Below are 19,408 nucleotides of genomic sequence, written 5' to 3'. Positions count from 1 at the left end.
TATGAACGTTAATCTTTTTTGTATTTATGATAAGACATTAAGATAGAGTTGTGCATGAATGTTTTGTGTTTGTGGTGACTGCTTCACTTTCTAGCGAATTGAATGGTGGCATTTCTTTATTGATAAGTATATACGCACAAAAGAAAGGTGCATTTATATAGTGCCTTTTTCAACTTCAGAACTTCCCAAAGTGTTTTACAGCTAGTGAAGCACTTTTCACTGCAACTGTTGTCATGAAGAAAAGACAGCAGCAAAATGATGAATGGAAATCTCCCATAAACAACTGCTAAACAGCAGTCAGCTAATCTGTGATGTCGATTGATAGGTATTGTTGCCCAGGAAGGATAAATGCTTCTACTATTCTTTGGAATAGCGCCAAAGGATCATTTACATTACGTTGTGAAGGTAGACCTAGGGCCTCAGTTTAACATCTTACTTGAAAGACAGTACTTTTGGTAGTGCAGCACTTGCTCAGTATTCCAATGAGCACATCAGGCTAGATTTTGGTATTCAAGTTTTGCACAGGGTCTTTAATCCACTGCTTTCTATTCAGAAGTGAAGGTGTTCCAACAGAATCACAGTTAAACCTTTCATTAGTTAAAGTGGATGCACAAAATTTACGTATGAAGCAAAAACAATATCAATATTTTTTAGAAGTTCATTAATGAGAGTTGGACATTGCTGGCTTGGGCAATATTTATTGCGCACTGATCATAGTCACAAATTAGCCATTTCTCAGGACAGGTCATAGGAGGCTTGGAAACATCTTTATTCATAATTTGGTGACCATGCAAAGTGCAACTTTATTACAGGAATGCATTCTCAGCAGGATGATTGCAGGGGTAGGGTGGGGAGTTGATGGTTTAGTGGCATCATTGCTGGCCTGCTAATCCAGAGAAACAGGTAATGTTCTGCAGACCGGGTTCAAATCCCACCATGGCAGAAACTGAATTCTGGAATTAAGAGTCTAATGTTGACCACGAATTCATTGGTGGCTTTTGGAAAAACCCACCTGGTTCACTAATGCCTTTGAGAAAACAAAATCTGCTATCCTTACCTGATATGGCCTGCACGAGACTCCAGAGCCATAGCAATATGGTTGACTCTTAACTGCCCTCTGAGCAATTAGGGATGGGCAATAAATACAGGCCTAGGCAATGATGCTGTCATCTCATGAATGATTTTTTAAAAATAACTCCTGAGAATCAGGTATTGCTGTAGGGATCTGGGTTCCAATCCCACCAGGCCAACCTTTGGAATTCAATAAACTGTCTAATGATGTTGATTACTAGGGGGGGGTGGGAAACCTATCTGACTCACTAAGTTCCGATAGGGAAAGAAACTTCTAGCCTACATGTAACTCCAGATCCATAGCAATAATGCCCTTACCTTGTGAATAAATGGAAGATTCTCATTTTGTGACAGCTGAGTAAATTGCAAACTTTACCCATCACTCTGTTGGGATCGTGAGTTTGAGAGTTAATGTAGCACTCTGCTCCAATCCAGTACCTACGTCAGTTGTCTTGTAAAATCAGTTTCACCTCACTCAAACAGTGGTGGACACATCATTCATGAATTCAGTCATTGAGAGAGATCAGACAGAAGCAGACTCATGAGACGAAACCCAGAGGAAAAAAAATGACAAAGATCAAAGTACATATGCAAGAGGCTGGGAAGATGTAAAGTACTCTTAACGAATCAAAATGGAATCATTAAATTGATAATGTCAGGTCACAAGAAGGAAAGGCGTGCTGCATTAACACACAGCTCACTGACCCTGTCTGCGGCTGGACCCTGTGAGACTGATAATGGACGGAATAAAGTTGAAAGGAAATTATAGCCAAACAGCTTCCTTCCTGTCAAACCCCCCAACGCAACAATCAAAAAGGAATTTCTGTCTCAATATTGCTAGTCTTACAACTGTGATTACAAGAAATTTGCTTCTACATTCTACATCCTCCCAGAGGGCTGAATCACTTCATCAATGATTTCTTTTTGTTAAAAATAAAGTTCATGCATTGATTTGGGTAGCACGTCGAATCACAATTTCAAAATTGTCTCTCAGTCATTCCAGGTGAATTAAGTGTAGATGTGCCTAAAGAGTTTTGATTTTGACCTAACCTGATGCAGGATGTTTGGATTCAGAATTTATTGTGGTCTTTTTTATGCATTCATGGGATGAATGTGTCGCAGGCTAGGCCAGCATTTACTGCCTGTCTCCAGTTGCCTTGAACTGGCTCTTGAATTGCTATAGTTCACTTGGTGTAGGGACATCCACAGTGTTTTTGACGTGGGGGACAGCTTTATATTTCCAAGTCAGGATGCAGTGTGGCTGGGAGGTGGACTTGGTGGTGGTGTTCCCAGGTGGCAGTTAATATCTCATTAAGATACAAATCACAGAATCCCTACAGCATGGAAAGAAGCCATTCAGCCCATCGAATAGCATCCAACTATCCCTTAAACTATCCCTGTATCTCCCAAGGCTAATTTTCGAGCCATTCACATAGCCTGCACACCTTGGACACTAATGGCAATTCAGCATGGCCAATCCACCTAAACCCACACATCTTTGGACTGTGGAAGGAAACCGGAGCACCCAGAGGAATCCCACACACACACACTCACACACACTAGGAGAAAGGGCAAATTCCACACAGACGATTGTCCGAGGATGGAAGCAAACCAGGGTTCCTGGAACGGTGAGAACCACTGAGCCACCATGCTGCCCATGCCAGCTAACAGATTGGTAAGATACTGGCTGACATAACTGGTGAGCGCCTGACTCTAGCCAAATTGCGAAACAGCAGTCAAGTATAACATAAGTGTAACCCTTTCATTCCTTTCTTTTTATTACAGTGATGACTTATTCATTATTCATGACCAGAGGAGGATTTGATTGTATTAATTAATCCCCACATTATACCCATTATCAAACACAGGCAGATATTACACATAATCCACTCAAAGTGCTGCGATATTGTTTGTCATGTGCCTGCCGTGTATATATGAAGCCTACAGAATTCTCATTTACTTATTTTTAATTTGCTCACAGGATATGGGTGTCACTGGCTCAGGCAGTGTTTGCTGCCCATCCCTAGTTGCCCTTCATTTAGAGTCAACCATCTTGTTGTGGGTCTGGAATCACAAAATCACACAGAATTATAACAGAACAGAGGCAATTCAGGAGTTCTGCCTCCACCAATTCTATTACTGATTACTTTTACCTGCCTTTTCCCCATATCCCTGCACACCATTTCTAACCAAATAAACATTCAATGCCCTTTCAAATGCCTCAACTGAACCTCCCTCCACCACATTTCCAGGCAGTGCATTCCATACCCTACATTTTTGCTGACAACATTTTTTGCAGAGAATGGTGCATATGGAATGAGCTGCCACAGGAAGTGGTGGAGACAGGTACAACTCCAACATTTAAAAGGCATCTAGATGGGTACATGAATTGGAATGGTTAAGAGGAATATAGGCCAAGTGCTGGCACATGGGACTAGATTAATTTAGGATATCTGATCGGCATGGACGAGTTGGACCGAAGGGGTATGTTCCCGCACTGTATATCTCTATGACTCTATATCATCCTTGCCTTGTTTAGATGTAGGCCAGACCAGGTAAGGTCAACAGATTTCCTTCCCTAAAAGACATCAGTGAACCAGATAGGCTTTTACAACCATCGACAATGGCAGCCCATCACCATTTGGCTAATTTCATCATCTAATCATGGTGAGATTCAAATGCACACTTACCAAGCACTAGACTTGGGCTTACAATTACAAACCCAGTGATATTATCATTACGCCTCCACATTCCCTCTAGCACAATATAGGGGTAATTTTTCACATTAGAATCTTGGTCTGCATCCCTTTATGCAACACAGTGGCAAAACCCTAGCCCTGGCTATACTCCCATCTGGAGTAATGGGAATGGAGGAATCTATTACCTCTCTTAATAAGCTTTTAATCTGTCATTTTGTTGAGTTTTCTGGTGCCTGAAATTTGTTAATACAAGTCTGCTATACAATTTTCTAATCAATCTAAATCTGAAACAATGATAACCAAAAGGACAAAGATTTTTGCTCAGCTGCACAGTCACATGATGCTTTGTCCTTGCAGACAAAAATCAGTATTGATCGCAACAGTACGGTGAGCACTGATCTTTCATCAAAGCAATGCCCTCTTAGTTTTCTGAGAACTTGAGGTTGCTGCTTAAATGTCAAGTCCCGCCATTTGCCCTTCAGTCCTTGGGATCAAGGTTCAAATTTACCTTTGGACAAAAGGAACCCTACCTGCTTTTTTGGGTCATGATCAGGTCAAGGATCAAGTTACATTCAGGAGATTTGTTTACATCTGTCATTGACTGGGACTTGATGTTGGAACGCTACATTTCTGAAATCTGTGGCAAGATATTTGGTGGATTAGGATTTCGGGAGAGGTTGTGCAGATTGGTCAAGTATTCTAAAACTAGCAGAATTATCTCAATAAACTGGAAACTACTGAGAACACACATCTCCTTCAGGAGTCGCAGCTAATGCACAAGTTAATTGTGTGTTAACGCATAATATTTCAGTATATTCAAATCACATAGCATTGTTGTACTTTATCTCGCAATTCTAAAATTCCTCATAAAACGTTTGGTTGGTTTGTCATACAGTTAAAAATATTGCCACTTGCTAGATTTTGCATTCATCACATTAGTTATAGCACACAGAAGTAGCACAGATAAAATGAGGGGATAAAATAGACTGCAAGGGAATTTTAAAATTTCATTCATGGGATAAGGGCGTCACTGGCTAGGCCAGCATTTACTACCCATCTCTAATTGCCCTGAGGGCAGTTAAAAGTCAATCTCATTGCAGTAGGTCAGGAGTCACATGTGGGCCTGACCAGGTAAAGATGGCAGTTTCTTTCCCTATAGGATGTTAGTGAACCAGATGGGTTTCTCCTGACAATCAACAATGGATTCTTGGATTGTGGGAGGTAACCTGGAGGAAACCCACACAGACAGTTGCTCAAGGATAGAACTGAGCCGGGTCCCTGGCGCTGTGAGGCAGCAGTGCGACCACTGAACCACCATGCCAGGCAAAATCATGTATTACACATTAGGCTATTTAGTAAGGCAGGAGCCCATGGTTTTGGGGTACTATGTGGGGATGGATAGAAGATTAGCTAACTAATAGAAGAGAGATTTGCGATGAAGGGGGCATTTTCAGGAGGGCAACCTGTAAATATCGGAGTGCGGCAGGGATCAGCACTGGGACCAGAATTATTTAAAACATAGATTTGAATGAGGGAACTTAAGGTACATTTGTCAAGTGTTTATGGATGGCACAAAGATAGGTGAGAATTTGCATTTGTCAGGATGGCACAAGGAGTTCACAGAGGAATGTAGATAGGTTAAGCAAGTGAGCAAACACGCAGCAGACACACAATGTGGGAAAATGAGAGATTATGCACTTTGGCAGGAAAAATGGTAGAGCTGAATATTATTTAATTGGAGAAAAACTGCAAGATCCTGGTATATGAATCACAAAAAAACTATTATCCAAGTTCAGCAGGTAACAGGTTGAGCAAATAGAATGCTAGCTGTTATTTCAAAAGGGAATGGAGTATAAAAGTAGCAATGTCTTGATAAAACTATCCAAAGTATGAGTCAAACAATAGATGGAATACTGGGAACAGTTTTGGTCCCTGCATTGAAGTAATGATATATTGGCACTGGAGGCAGCACACAGAGGGAGCACTAGGCAGACCTTGGGTATGAAGGGACTACCTTATGAGGAGAGGTTGAGTAGGTTGGAACCAAACTTACTGGAAATTAGAAGAATGAAAGATGACATTATTAAAACATGTAAGATTCTTCAAGGGTTTGACAGGTTAGTTGTGAAAAGGTCGTTTTTCCTTATAGGAGAATCTAGGATCAGATTATAGGGCATAATATCAGAATTTTAAAAATCACTCATTTAAGGCAGAGATAAGGAGGAAGTTTTTCTTTTAGAGGGTTGTGAATTTGTGGAATCCTTTACCGCAGAGGCTGGTCATTAAATATATTCAACAGGAGCCTCCAGTTTGTCTACTTTGGATCGCAGCATCCACAGCTGTTTTGTCCCTATTAAGTATATATGTTCAAGGCTGAGTTTGACAGATTTTTAGTCAGAGAGTTGATTGAGGGTTATGGGGGAAAAAGCAGGAAAGTGGATTGGAGAGTTATCAGATCAGCCACAATCTCTTTGAATAGCAGTGAATTAAAGGGCTGAATGGCCTACTTCTGTTTTACATTTTACAGTACCTGAAATATCTGGAAAATAGAACAAGAAACAATCTATAAGCAGCCACTGACTACTCAAAGGGCCTGTTCCTGTCCTATGTTCTATGATCAACAATCTCAATCCTCATTACCTACATGAACAAACAAGTTACTCGCTCCATGCAATTTACCATAAATCCGACTAAAAAAAGAATCTTAGCTGCACAGCAACAAGTTCACTCAAGTGGATCAAAAACGACTGATGCTTCCAACAAAAATGGATTGGTTTGAACTTGTTCATTCAGTCAAAACAAGGGTCAGACGTTTCTGTGTGGATACGTATCTGACACACACCTGGAACTCCTGCCACTGCTACTCAGGCAAGAATTGAAGGGATTCAAACTCCATTCTGTGTAAAACCACACCCCTCCACTGAACTGTGGTTTCACACCAATCAATAATTGTTGATTTATTTACATTCCCTGCTCAGGAAGGTGTCAGCCCTAACGCAGTAGCAGCACTTACGCCTCAAGTCAGAATTGCATCAAGTTGCACTACAAGAGTTTTGCACACAAAATCTAAGTTGGTATTCCCAGTACGGACCATCTGGAATGACAGGTCACAGTTTTAGGATAAGAGACAGACTTAAAACAGGGATGAGGAGAATCTGTAGGGTCGTGAATCTGTAGAATTTACTTGCCCAAACAGCTGTGGACTCTGGGATATTTAAGGAGAAACAGGCAGATTGAATGAAAGAATAAAAAGAAACTCTCTGGGTATCGTAGCCAGACCAACCCTGCATTTGGCTGCACATTCTGTAAACAGGACATCCATCTACTTGCCCTATTTTAGAACCTTACGATTGAACATGTGGACATATGCACATACACATGCCTTTTCCCTAGGACTGGGGGACTTCAAGACTAGGGGGCACAGTTTTCAGGTGAGAGGAGAGAGATTTAAAGAAGAAATGAGAGGTAAATTCTTTACACAGAGGGTGGTTCGAGTGTGAAATGAACATCCTGAGGAGGGGGTGGATGTGGGTACAGTTACAACATTTAAAAGACATTTGGATAAGTACATGAGGAGGAAAGGTTTGGAGGGATATAGGCCAGGAGCAGGTAAGTGGGACTATTTAGTTTGGGATTATGTCCGGCGTGGACTGGTTGGACCAAAGGGTCTGTTTCTGCGCTTGATGACTCTATGGAGGAGCAGGCATAGGCCAATTGGCCCTTCAAACTTATTCTTCCATTTAATAAGAACATCTGATCTAATCATGTGGAATAGAAGGTGACAGCAAACAATAATGGGGGTACTGGTGTCGTGGATAGTGGAGACCTGATGGCATTTACTGAATATTTAGCTTTTGCCTTTGTGAACGTAACAAAAAACCACGCAAGAGTCCCCTTTTTACTGAAAGGGTTAAAGTGATTTTGATCTGTGGCTCAGCATGTAGCACACTAACAAGGTTGTGGGTTCAAGACCCACTCAGAGCTTGAGCACAAAAATCAACACACACACACTCCACTGTCATCCTGAGGGAGATGGTGATCATCAGATACTATCTCTTGGATGTATTATGTCCCATTTGCTCGCTTGGGTAGACGTAAACAATCCCCTGACAACTCCAAAGAAAACCAGAGGAGCTATCGCCGGTGTCCTATCCAATATTTATCCCTCAATCAACATCACACAAAAAGGATTATCCAGGCATAACCACCTTGCTGTTTGTGGATCAACACCAGGTCCTTGACCAAGCCAACATCCCCAGTATCAAGGCATTGACCACACTTGATTGTCTGCGATGGGTTGGGCACATCATCTGCATGACCGACACGAGACTCCCCAAGGAAGTGCTCTATTCCCAGCTTCGAAATGGAGGGCAAACCCCAAGTGGACAGAGGAAGTGCTTCAGGGATACCCTCAAGGCCTCACAGATGAAGGGTGACATTCCTACAGCACCTTGGAATCACTGGACCAAGACCATCCAAAGTGGAGGAGGATCATTCAGGAAGGCATTGAGAACTTCGAGACTTATCATCAGGAAAAGCAGAAGCCAGGCAAAAATGGCAAAAGAAGCATGCTACCACACCAATGCCTCCCCACCCATTCCTGACCACCAGCTGCCCCAAGTGTAACAGAGCCTGTGGCAGCTGCAGACTGTACAGCTACCTACAGACTCACCTAAGTGTGGAAGACAGTCATACTCATCTGCAAGAGATTGCCAATGATTGATTTTTGTTCGTGGGAGTTTGCTAGTCAAACGTGGCTGTCACATCTCCTATAACAGTGACCACATTTCAAAAGTACTTTGAATAAAGAGCTCTGAAATGAGCAGTGGTCAGGAAAAGGATGATATGACTGGAAGACTTTCCTCCTTCAGACAGTATTAAATATGATGCAAGTGCTGGTTATCCTGAATGAGGCAAATTGGATCGCGGTTCACAAGTCACACTTTTCTGGAAGATGTTGGTGAGTAGGACCCTTGACCAATTTGCCAGCAAAGGCCAACTGCTATAACCCTGTCGAGCCAGTTAGCTCACAAAGGAATCAAACTCACAACATCACATTATTGTGTTGTAAGGTCGACCCATAGAACCCACATGTCAATCATGAATGGAAACAGTGCAGAAGCAGCAAACATCTCAAAGCTCATTACAGCAGAATTTAGAATTTTAAAAGTATGGTCCCTGTTTCAATATAGGAAACATATTAATTTCTTTGCTTGAGCACTTCTGAGGAAACCATACCCATATTACTTTAACAGTAAGGGCTCTGTTAGCGAGGCTGCTGGTTTTCAATCCAGAGGAAGGCCAACTGTCTGGGTTTAATTCCCAAACTGGTTGAAGTTAGCATAAAGATCCCATCCACCCTCTCAATCACCCTCACCCTTTGCTTAAGGCATGGTGACCTTCAGATTAAATTCATCACCTCTCTTTAGCAAGGAAAGCATCCCTCTGGTCTGGTAGGATAGTGATTTCACATTTGGTACAGATTATTGACAGGGCACTTTTCTGCCAATGATGTTTTTTAAGCACCAAGCACAAATGCGCATTGTCTGCCTCAGGTTATTCATTGCATACAGAGGAGCTGGAAACAGAGACCACCTTAAAGTCATAGCTCCTTCCTTCCAAAATTTGGATCTAATATATGATCATTTACATTTGACATCTATGCTAACAAGAACAGAAGTTCTCTGGGAAAGGCTGTCCATCAATATGGGATCTTTCTGACCTCTGGTTAGCATTTCCTCTAGTGCTGGAATTTGGTGATAGAGTGAAAACCAGATCTGCATCAACCATTCCATTATATTGTGAACTGCACCAGCACATGGCATAAGCCATATTTAAAACTGGTTGAGTCATTTTTTTATTTTCTAGCACTTACATTTTAGGATTTTATGTGCATATGTAAATCCTTAATCTTGCAAAGGGTGATACCCTTTGTCCTCAAAACATCCTGTGATTACAATTTTTATTTCACTTTCATGCCAACATTTGATATTAAAAGTCACCATACTCCCTCTCTTATTAGATACAGACAATTGTTAGTGGTGTAACCTGAGGTGAGGTGAGGCGTTGAGAAGGAGTGGCCTTCACAGTAACCTCAGACAGTGTGGGAATCGAACCCACACTGTTGGTGTCACTCTGCATTGCAAACTAGCCAACTGACCCCCCCAATTTGTCCACATTTGTGTTTTTGCTTTCAATGTCACCTGTCATGTAGGCTCTCTCATTAGGTGGCTCTCTGAAGTGAATTTCTGAAATCTCTCCCTCTAGCCCCACTAATATTATTTATATAGAATAACCTCATAGTATGGATTTTAATTTGTAACAATACTTGGTTGGGGAAAGAATGAAACTACCATTTAAACTCGTGGGTTTACTTCTGCATACAAACTTGGACTGTTGTTTGAAACTGGCGGGAATCACAGCCTGGCCAATGAGGCGGATGAGGATTTTGGGCAGCAGTGGTCCATTGCTATGCACCTGGGGGAACAGAGTCTCCGGCATAATATCATGGTGAGAGAATTATCCAGAGTCAGAGTCAATCATCATTGTGGTAAAAAAAAAAGAGGAAAATGTGAATCAGGCATGTTTGGAATTTCCTTGTGTGGTTGCTGTGGCAGGCACTCCTGTTCCAAACGTCAACATAAAAACCATTAAAAGAATCAAAACATCAAAGATTCAGAGCCTCAGAGTCATACAGAGGGAAACAGACCCTTCAGCCCAACCAGTCCGTGCCAAACATAATCCCACCTCTAGTCGAGCCTGCCTGCTCCTGGCCTACCATTAATTTTATAAGTCCTACCCCTGTCTATTCTACTAAAATGCAATACCTCACACATATCCAGATTGAATCTGGCCATATTACTGCTCACTAGCATGTTGAATTGGCAGATTTGACCATGAGTGTGGTCGGAGTTAAAAATCTTATCCAAGGATACATTATGCCATTAAATCTTGAGATCTGAGTATTAATGAGGCTCTTATGTATCTGTGGGATATGCCACTAATGCAATCAAACTCCTAGCCGTTAAAATGGCAATTGGTATATATGTATTGGGGACATGGTGAAGAAATGCCCAAACACCATTTTTATCACCTGCCTATCACAGTTGTCAGGGGAGACCTGGTTTAACCAACCTGTTTAAAATTGGGCCTCATATTACAAAAGTAACTGCAGGCAATGCTCTTGGCAACTGAATGGTTTTTCATTAAAGGTGGCACATTGTGTAGGATTGTATAGACCATGTACAGTGAAAGGACATAACCACATTATTCTGATAGATTATCTCTCAGCAGACTAAAAAGCAAAGATCATGCGTGATTGTCCAACTCAGTGCTCTGTTCCTGCTTTCCCTCCATACCCTTTAATTCCTTTAGTTCTAGTAACTATATCCAACTCCTTCTTGAAAGTATTCAATGTTTTGGCTGCAACCAGCTTTTTGTGGCAGATTGATCCTTCCCATTTTTGCAACTCTAGCATGACACCAAAACCACCTTCCCCAGTCCTCCCCTTTCAGTATTCTGCAGAGATTTTTCCTTCTACAACACATTAGTCACTCCTCAGTAACGCCAATAAGCACCATTCTTTGCAAACCTTTCCATTCCAGTGCAGGTGTTGCAATGCCTGCCCTTTTACCTCCTCGTCTTTCACCGTCCAAGTACCAAACATGCCTCCCACGTGAAACAGAGATTTGCTTAAACTTATTACTTAGTATTGTGGAAACACAGCTCAATCCACAAGCAAGAACCATCATATTGATCAAGCTTTTCAGAAACCCAAGTTGTTATTCCTGACTTAGTGCAATTTCTGACATTCTGCAAATTTTCATGACTGAAAAATACTTCTGAAGAACAATTTTGTTATCATGAACAACTCAGTCTCTATAGTTTCTCTGTGGAATTATTTACCAAATTGTACTGGCAACCTGGGGTTCAGCAATTTTATAAAGTCCATTAATTAACTTCACAAAATCTCTGATTGTTTACTGCCCATGAGAGTTTGAACAAAATGATTCAGATCTTCATGGGGTTTAACCATCTTCAGGAATCAGCCATGTTTCAGCAATTCACACTAATGTCACAAATATTAAGGCCTACTGGCCTTTAACTTCATCTCTCAGCTTATCATCTACTGGGCTGATCCCTGCAAGGTTGAACCTTGAATGGTAGTTAACGATGGGAGTCTGATTTAGACAGTCATAGAGATGTACAGCATGGAAACAGACTCTTCAGTCCAACCCGTCTATGCCGACCAGATATCCCAAACCCTTCCTATTCATATACCCATCCAAATGCCTCTTAAATGTTGCAATTGTACCAGCCTCCACCACTTCCTCTGGCAGCTCATTCCATACACTTACCACCCTCTGCGTGAAAAAGTTGCCCCTTAGGTCTCTGTTATATCTTTCCCCTCTCACCCTAAACCTATGCCCTCTGTAGATCAGTTCATTCCACACACGAACCGAAGACAAGAATGAATGATTGCAATAATTTCAGTGCTCTAGGATTGGGACAATTACTTAAAATAGTACAATACAGGAACACACCCTTCAGTCCACCATGTCTGTACCGGTGATGTCATTCTAACCTAATCCCATCTGCCTGCACATGGTCCATATCCCTCTATGCCCTGTCTGTTCATGTGTTTGTCTAAATGCCTCCTAAATGTTTCTATCGTTTCTGCTTCTACCATCTCCACACCCTTCCTATAGCGTGGTGACCAGAACTGCACATAATCTTAAGTGAACTCTGAACTTCTGAATGATTACAGGATACTTCTGATGCTGGTGGGTTGAGTCTTCTGGGCATACACTCGAGGAACAGCCATCAGGATGTACTGTTACAGAAAGGGTGGAAATCTTTCTGTTCGGGAATATCCTCCTCACGGTTAATACTGGGTTTCTATGCAAATTCTAAATCAGTACCAGGTTAAAAAAAATAAATACAGGAAACACTGGAAAATTGCAAGATCTTAAAAGAGACAAGCGAACATGGGTGGAGATCACTGATAAAAGCTACGGAGTTCCACGAAGCCTGTGGTACATTTCCAGAGAGTTTATTTTCATCACTCAATGTTTATAATGTCTACATATCATACTGTAAGATTATTCAAGAACCTGAATTTCAAATAGTTTCCCATAGCATCAAGGCAAAGATAATATTTTCTTCCAAACTCTTCCATCAGGCAAATGAAACAGAAGGTTGAACACACACACACAAATAGATTCAAGTACAGCTTTTTACCTGTTGTTATTGGACTGTTGAACGAACCTCTCTAATTTCAAATCTAATGTTGATCTTGCTTTGTGCATCTTTTGTGCAGCCATAACCTGTATGCCTCGCTCTGTTTAAGGACCATGTCCTTGTCCTTCCTGTACCGCTTGCAAAACAAAGCTTTTCACTGTACTTAGGTATATGTGACCACAATAAGTCAAAACAAATCAAGGTGAAGTCACCATAGTCTCAGAAAACCACTCTCTCATGGTAGGGTCACCACACCTCAGGTGGGGGGGGGGGGGGGGGGGGTGAATGATTGAAAAGGAGAATCCTTTTCTGTAAACTCACCTGGTGTGGGACTTGAACCCACATTATTGGCATCAGTCTGCATCACAAAATAGTGGTCCAGACGATTGAGTTGAATTCCCCAGCATCAAGGTGCCGTATATTAGAATAAAATAGGTGTATTCCAATGAAGGACAAATGGATTTGAAATTTTTCTGTGTGTCTGCGATGAGAAGACGCAGACTGATTGATACAAAAAGAGCAAACCTATTGGATTAAACATCATCGTACTCTTCCCAAACTAGTATTATTTGTGAATTCTCCCTTTAAAAGAAATGAGCAAAAAAACTCATGCATTTATCGAGCACTTGTCCCAGCAGAGTAAACAACATCACTCCTGATCACTTTTTCCCATTAATTGATTTCTTGTGCTGCAGAAATGTGCACCACATTTTTTTCTTTGATTTGATGCCAACTTCTATGACATACTGTTGAATGAATGTAAAACATAACAATTTTAAAATAAAAAACAGCATTTGCTACAAAATCTCTTACCGCAAACCTAATGTATCACGTTTCATAATCTTCTGAGGATTCTGATGAATTAATTTGAAGCACACAGGTGGTGTTTTCACATAACTCAAATGAACCACTAACCATTTCATTCATTCTCATTTAAATAAAATTTGCGTGTTTTTCAAACTGGTAAAGCCTGTCTTTACAAACACAAGAATTTATTTTAGACTTGCCAGAACAGTTCCTTGTGGAATGGATATTATGAACCCCCTCCCATAGAAGGCTCCTGAGGCTGGGGGTATTGTTGAATAGTGCAATCCAAGGTGCAAGAGTACACGCTGACGGATGCATTTGGGACAGAAGTCTCAAATACAATGGTGAAAGTCCCTAGTCTAACGCCTTTCAGGCACAGAGCACTCAAAGAATCGAAACAGTGTAGATCCCTTTGGTCTGAGTGCCTGACAGAGTCATTAACTCAGAGTCCATCTCGCCCATGCCGACCAGGTATCCTAAATTAATCTAGTCCCATCTGCCAGCATTTGGCCCATATCCTCCTAAACCCCTCCTATTCATGTACCCATCCAGATGCCTTTTAAATGTTGTACTCGTACCAATCTCCACCACTTCCTCTGCCAGCTCTTTCCATACATGCACCATCCTCTGCATGAAAACATTGCCTCTTAAGTCCCTTTTGTATCTTTCCCCTCTTACCTTAAATTTATGCCCTTTAGTTTTAGGGTCCCTTACCCTGGGAAAAGACCTTCGCTATTCACCCTGTCCACGCTACTGGGAAAACAGCCCCACCCTATTTAGCCTCTCCCTATACCTCAAACCCTCCAACCCTGGCAACCTCCTTGTCAATCTTTTCTCAACTTTTTCAAGTTTAACATCTTTTCTACAGCAGAGAGACTGAATTGAATGCAAAGTGTTCCAAAAGTGGCCGAACCAATGTCCCCGTACAGCTGCAACACAACATCCCAACTCTATACTCAATGCACTGATCAATAGATGACAGAGGATGCACCTAGTAAATATCACAACTATTGCAATTGATTCAGAGTGAAGCATGGTGTATGGAGAAGCAGTATTTTATTGCACACTCTAATGTCCATTTGAAATGTTTTATCATTAGAGTCATTGAGTTGTATAGAATGGAAACAGACTCTTCGGTCCAACTCGTCCATATTGATCAGATATCCTGAATTAATCTAGTTCTATTTGCCAGCTGCCTTTTAAATCACTCTAAACCTTTCCTATTCATACATCCATCCAGCTGCCTTTTAAATGTTGTGATTGTATCAGCTTCCACCACTTCCTCTGGCAGCTCATTCCATACATGCACCACCCTCTGGATGAAAACATTGACCCTTAGGTCCCTTGTATATCTTTCCCTTCTCACCTTAAACCTATGCTCTCTAGTTTTGGTCTCTGCTTCAGATGGTTGTGCCAACTTGTGAAACCATCGAGGGACAAAGGGCCTGTATTGTGCTGTAATATTCAATGTTCTAATACTTTCTGCTGATGTCCTAAACATTACATGACATTTAACAATTAAAGTGAAATTGATTTAGAAAGTTCTGTCTCAATTCAAGATTAAAGATACAGAGTGCAAAACTGAAAATACAAGTGAGAGATTACTCTTAAAATCAAAACAGCTGTGCATCTGGAAGGAATTCAGATTGCAAAACGGTTTGGTGTAAATATTTGCTTGTACCAACGTGTAGTCAATAATTCCTGACCTTAAGCTTGGGATACTTCATGGAAAATCTTACCTTGTAAGAAACTTCACAAAACAATAAACCCGACATCTAAAAAAAATGAAAAGGCCACCAAAGTTAACCTCCGGTAATAAGATAGCCATAGCCTTGTTTAATGAACTTCCTCGACATTCTTGTGGGAAGCCATTAACAATTCAATGCAGAAATTACAAGATCACAGATTTTAGTCCTGCGATGTGATGTACTTGTTTGTGAGCAGATTAAGAGATTCAAGTAACCTCGATATCCTGGTCACGGGATGCACTGAACAATTTCCTTCCTCCTAACACTGTTCTGGGAAAGTGCCTAGGTACAGATATTGGAACATGCTCAGTTATTAAAACATTATTAGCATCTCAATACTGGGCGAAAGTGAGTACTGCAGATGCTGGAGATTAGAGTCAAGAGTGTGGTGCTGGAAAAGCACAGCAGGTCAGGCAGCATCCGTGGAGGAGGAAAATTGACGTTTCAGGCAAAAGCGCTTCATCAGGAATCTCTCAGCTTTTCAATACTATCTAGGTTTTCAAATGACCAACATACTGGAGGACTGTTGGTCCTGTATTAGCACTAATACCACAGAGACAGAATTTAATGGATGGAAAATCTGAACAACATGTCCAACGTAGTGCTCTGTTTTGGGGCATATGGTGGTATTTGGGTACCTGCAAGTGTTGTGCTACATTAGCTCCCCTGATTGACAATGCCTCAAAACTTACACAGCTGTTATCTCCACAACTCTCCAAACTGTTTGCATTGCTCAAATTCTAGCCTCTTTTGCATCACTTTGAAACATGTTGCCATCGATATCTTCAACTGACTGAGCCTCAAGCTCTGGCTCAAATGGTTTTGGGCCCCATATCTACAAATGTGTTGCCATTGAAGGAGATCCAGAGGAGACTTTCAGAGAATGATCCCAGGGATGAAAAGCTTGTCATACGAGAGTGGTTGAGGACTTTGAGTCTGTACTTGATGGAGTTTAGAAAGATTTGGTGGGGGGTGGGATGGGATCTGACAGAAACTTAAATAATCCTGAGAGGCCTGGATAGAGTGAACATGGAGATGTTTCCACCAGTATGAGAGACTAGAATCCGAGGACATAACCTCAAAGTGAAGGGACTACCCTTTAGAACTGAGATGAGGAGGAATTTCTTCAGCCAGAGGGTGGTGAATCTACGGAACTTATTGCCAAGGAGGGCTGCAGAGGCCAAGTTATTGAATGTATTTAAGACAGAAATAGATAGGTTCTTGATTAGTATGGTGATCAAGGGTTACAGGAAGAAGACAGGTGAATGGGATTGAGAAACATACCTGTGGTGGAGCAGACTTGATGGGCTGAATGGCTTGATTTTGCTCCTATATCTTACAATCTGGAATTGCTTCTTTAAGCCACTGTCTCTTTCTTCTCCTTCAAGATGCACTTTCAAACTTACAGTGAAAATCTGTACAATGTTGATTTACTTAAAATAGTTTCACTTTAAAGTTGTTATTAAAATAGGGACAATGTGTGTTTAAAGTTGCAACTTTCAGTTTAAAGTGGTTTCATACAGACTTCCTGGGTGGTCTGCCTACGATAAAGAACTTTCCCCATGGTTCCCCACACTCAGTGCCCCCTGCCCCACTCCAACTCCCTCTTCACCCTGCTCCCAGACTTTAATACTTTCAACTTTAAAGATCTTACTCCTCTACTCCTGCCATTCTAAATTTGGAATGAAGCCCTGAGCACCACCTAGTGATGAGAAACATCCTGAAGTGTTGCTGTTTCTTTCATATTTATAAATAATGTTATATTTATAATTTACTTTGTTTCGCAAGTTACTTCAGCTGAGATTACACACTTTTCATGTAGTATTTCCATCTGTATACATTTATTCCTAAGAATGTACTTAGTGGCCTACTCTGGCTTTAACCGCAATTCCTGTTGCTTCACTTAAAGTCGCAATTTTCAGGAACGGAGCCATAACTTTAAGTGAGAACTTTCTATACCACTTGGACTGAGTTTGTAATCATCCAGCTGACATTGCGAAGTGGGAAAATGGCGTGATGTTGTTTCCTCCATTCCTTTGACCCTTGTGGTGCTCTGTGACGGATTTTGTTTGATAATCCTCCTCTGAAGTGGTTTGCAATGCTTTCAAACATTACAGGTGCAATAGAAATGCAAGGCTTTGGTGTTGTAGTGGAAGTTGACTGGTGGCAGAATGGAATTCAGTGCATTTGTATGTGCAGGCGAGGAGTTGAAAATGTTATAATATGAATAAATCAACTAAAACTACAGAAATTTTCAAAATTAAAAGCTTCTAGTTTATTATGAAACCAGGGAGAGGAATTCATGCTGTCAAAGCCGAATTAAAGTTATCAAGTTTGAAACCTCACCTGTGTGGTATGTGGTTAAAAACATGCACACATTATTTCTTGCTGCTCCAGTTTCTAAACACAAATCAGAGCTTGGTCTCTGCTTGTCATATGGTATAAAAGTAATTTTATGCTTTGCATATTATTGCTAAACTCCACTTGCCGCAGGGACAGAGGCATTACAGAAAAATTTAACCAGGCATTGTTATCATGAGGGATACAAAATTTTCGAAACAGATGTTTCCATAAACTAACAGCAGTTTAGACAATGAAAGGCTGTAGTGGTGGTGCACGTCTGTGGCAGATTTTTAGGAACAGGAGTTTTTGAGCCACAGTTTATTAACTTTCCAATGAATGGAAATGGGTGGTTCAAACATTGCCTTCTATTAGTGTCACTCGACTCATGTAATCAAATGTTAATGCTCTTCTCTCCCTTACCTTTCAGCACTCCTTACCTGAATACACAATGTCAGAAGCCTCTTGTGTTACTGGACAACTGATTCAAAGGCAAATAATGCATGGAATGCAAGATCAAATCCCGACATAGCAGCTTGAGAATTTTATTCCTTTTCAAAGATATCTGGAAACACAAAGATCTGCTATCATTCAAAAGCAAGATTGTTCCAAATTGCAAACCTTCTTTTTTATAAAAATGTACTTTTTGTTACTCTTTCAGATGATGTGAACATCTCTGGCTAGAGTAACATTTATTGCCCATCCTGAGTTACCCCTGAGGTGGTGGTGATTCACCTTTTTGAACCACGTAGGCATGACCAATGTGCTTTCAGGGAGGGAGTTCCACGTTTTTGACTCAGTGACAGCAAAGGAACAGAAAACTGGTTCCAAGTCAAGATGTTCATGTAGCTTGGAGGGGACCTTGAAGGTGGTGGCACCTCTGCTGCCGGACGTCCCAAGTCCTGTAGAGAAGTAAACCTGTCATTCTGAGTCAACCTGGTTTTCTGTAACTCTGGTCCTTCGCTAATGTTTTTGACTAGTAACTTATCTGATAAGCTCTTGCAAGCCCCGATTGAAAAGATCCCATCGTTATCTTCGCAGTATAAGTGTAAATGTATGTACCAAGAATAATTGCAGAGATAAGCAACATGCTGACAGGTTGTTGGCCCAGGGTACAAGACAGTTATGGCCCTCCTCAGGTGTCCCTTCCAAATGTAGGGTATCAGGGAGACTGCAGTTTAAGCTGAGAAAGTGAAAACCCCCTGTTATGGGAAAACATAGTATGTTCATTAAAGTCTGTTTTAATTATTCCATCACACCCCTGACTTATTTCTTGGACAGGCTTCAGGATGTCAGGAGGTGGGTTATTTGCCAAAGAATTCTCAGCCTCTGAAATGCTTTTGTAGGCAAAGGGTTTAAATGATTGCCCAGAAACAACTGAACAAATGGTAACCACCCCAACCCCTCTCCCAAACATACACTCAAAGACCTAACAGTCAGAGGGACCTTGGTGTGCCTAACCAGATTCCTGAAGATAGCAAGACTGGTCGATATGGCGGTAAA

The sequence above is a fragment of the Chiloscyllium plagiosum genome, chromosome 39, assembly GCF_004010195.1.
Source record: "Chiloscyllium plagiosum isolate BGI_BamShark_2017 chromosome 39, ASM401019v2, whole genome shotgun sequence".
NCBI lineage: Eukaryota > Metazoa > Chordata > Chondrichthyes > Orectolobiformes > Hemiscylliidae > Chiloscyllium > Chiloscyllium plagiosum.
Note: the sequence above shows the minus strand (reverse complement) of the source record.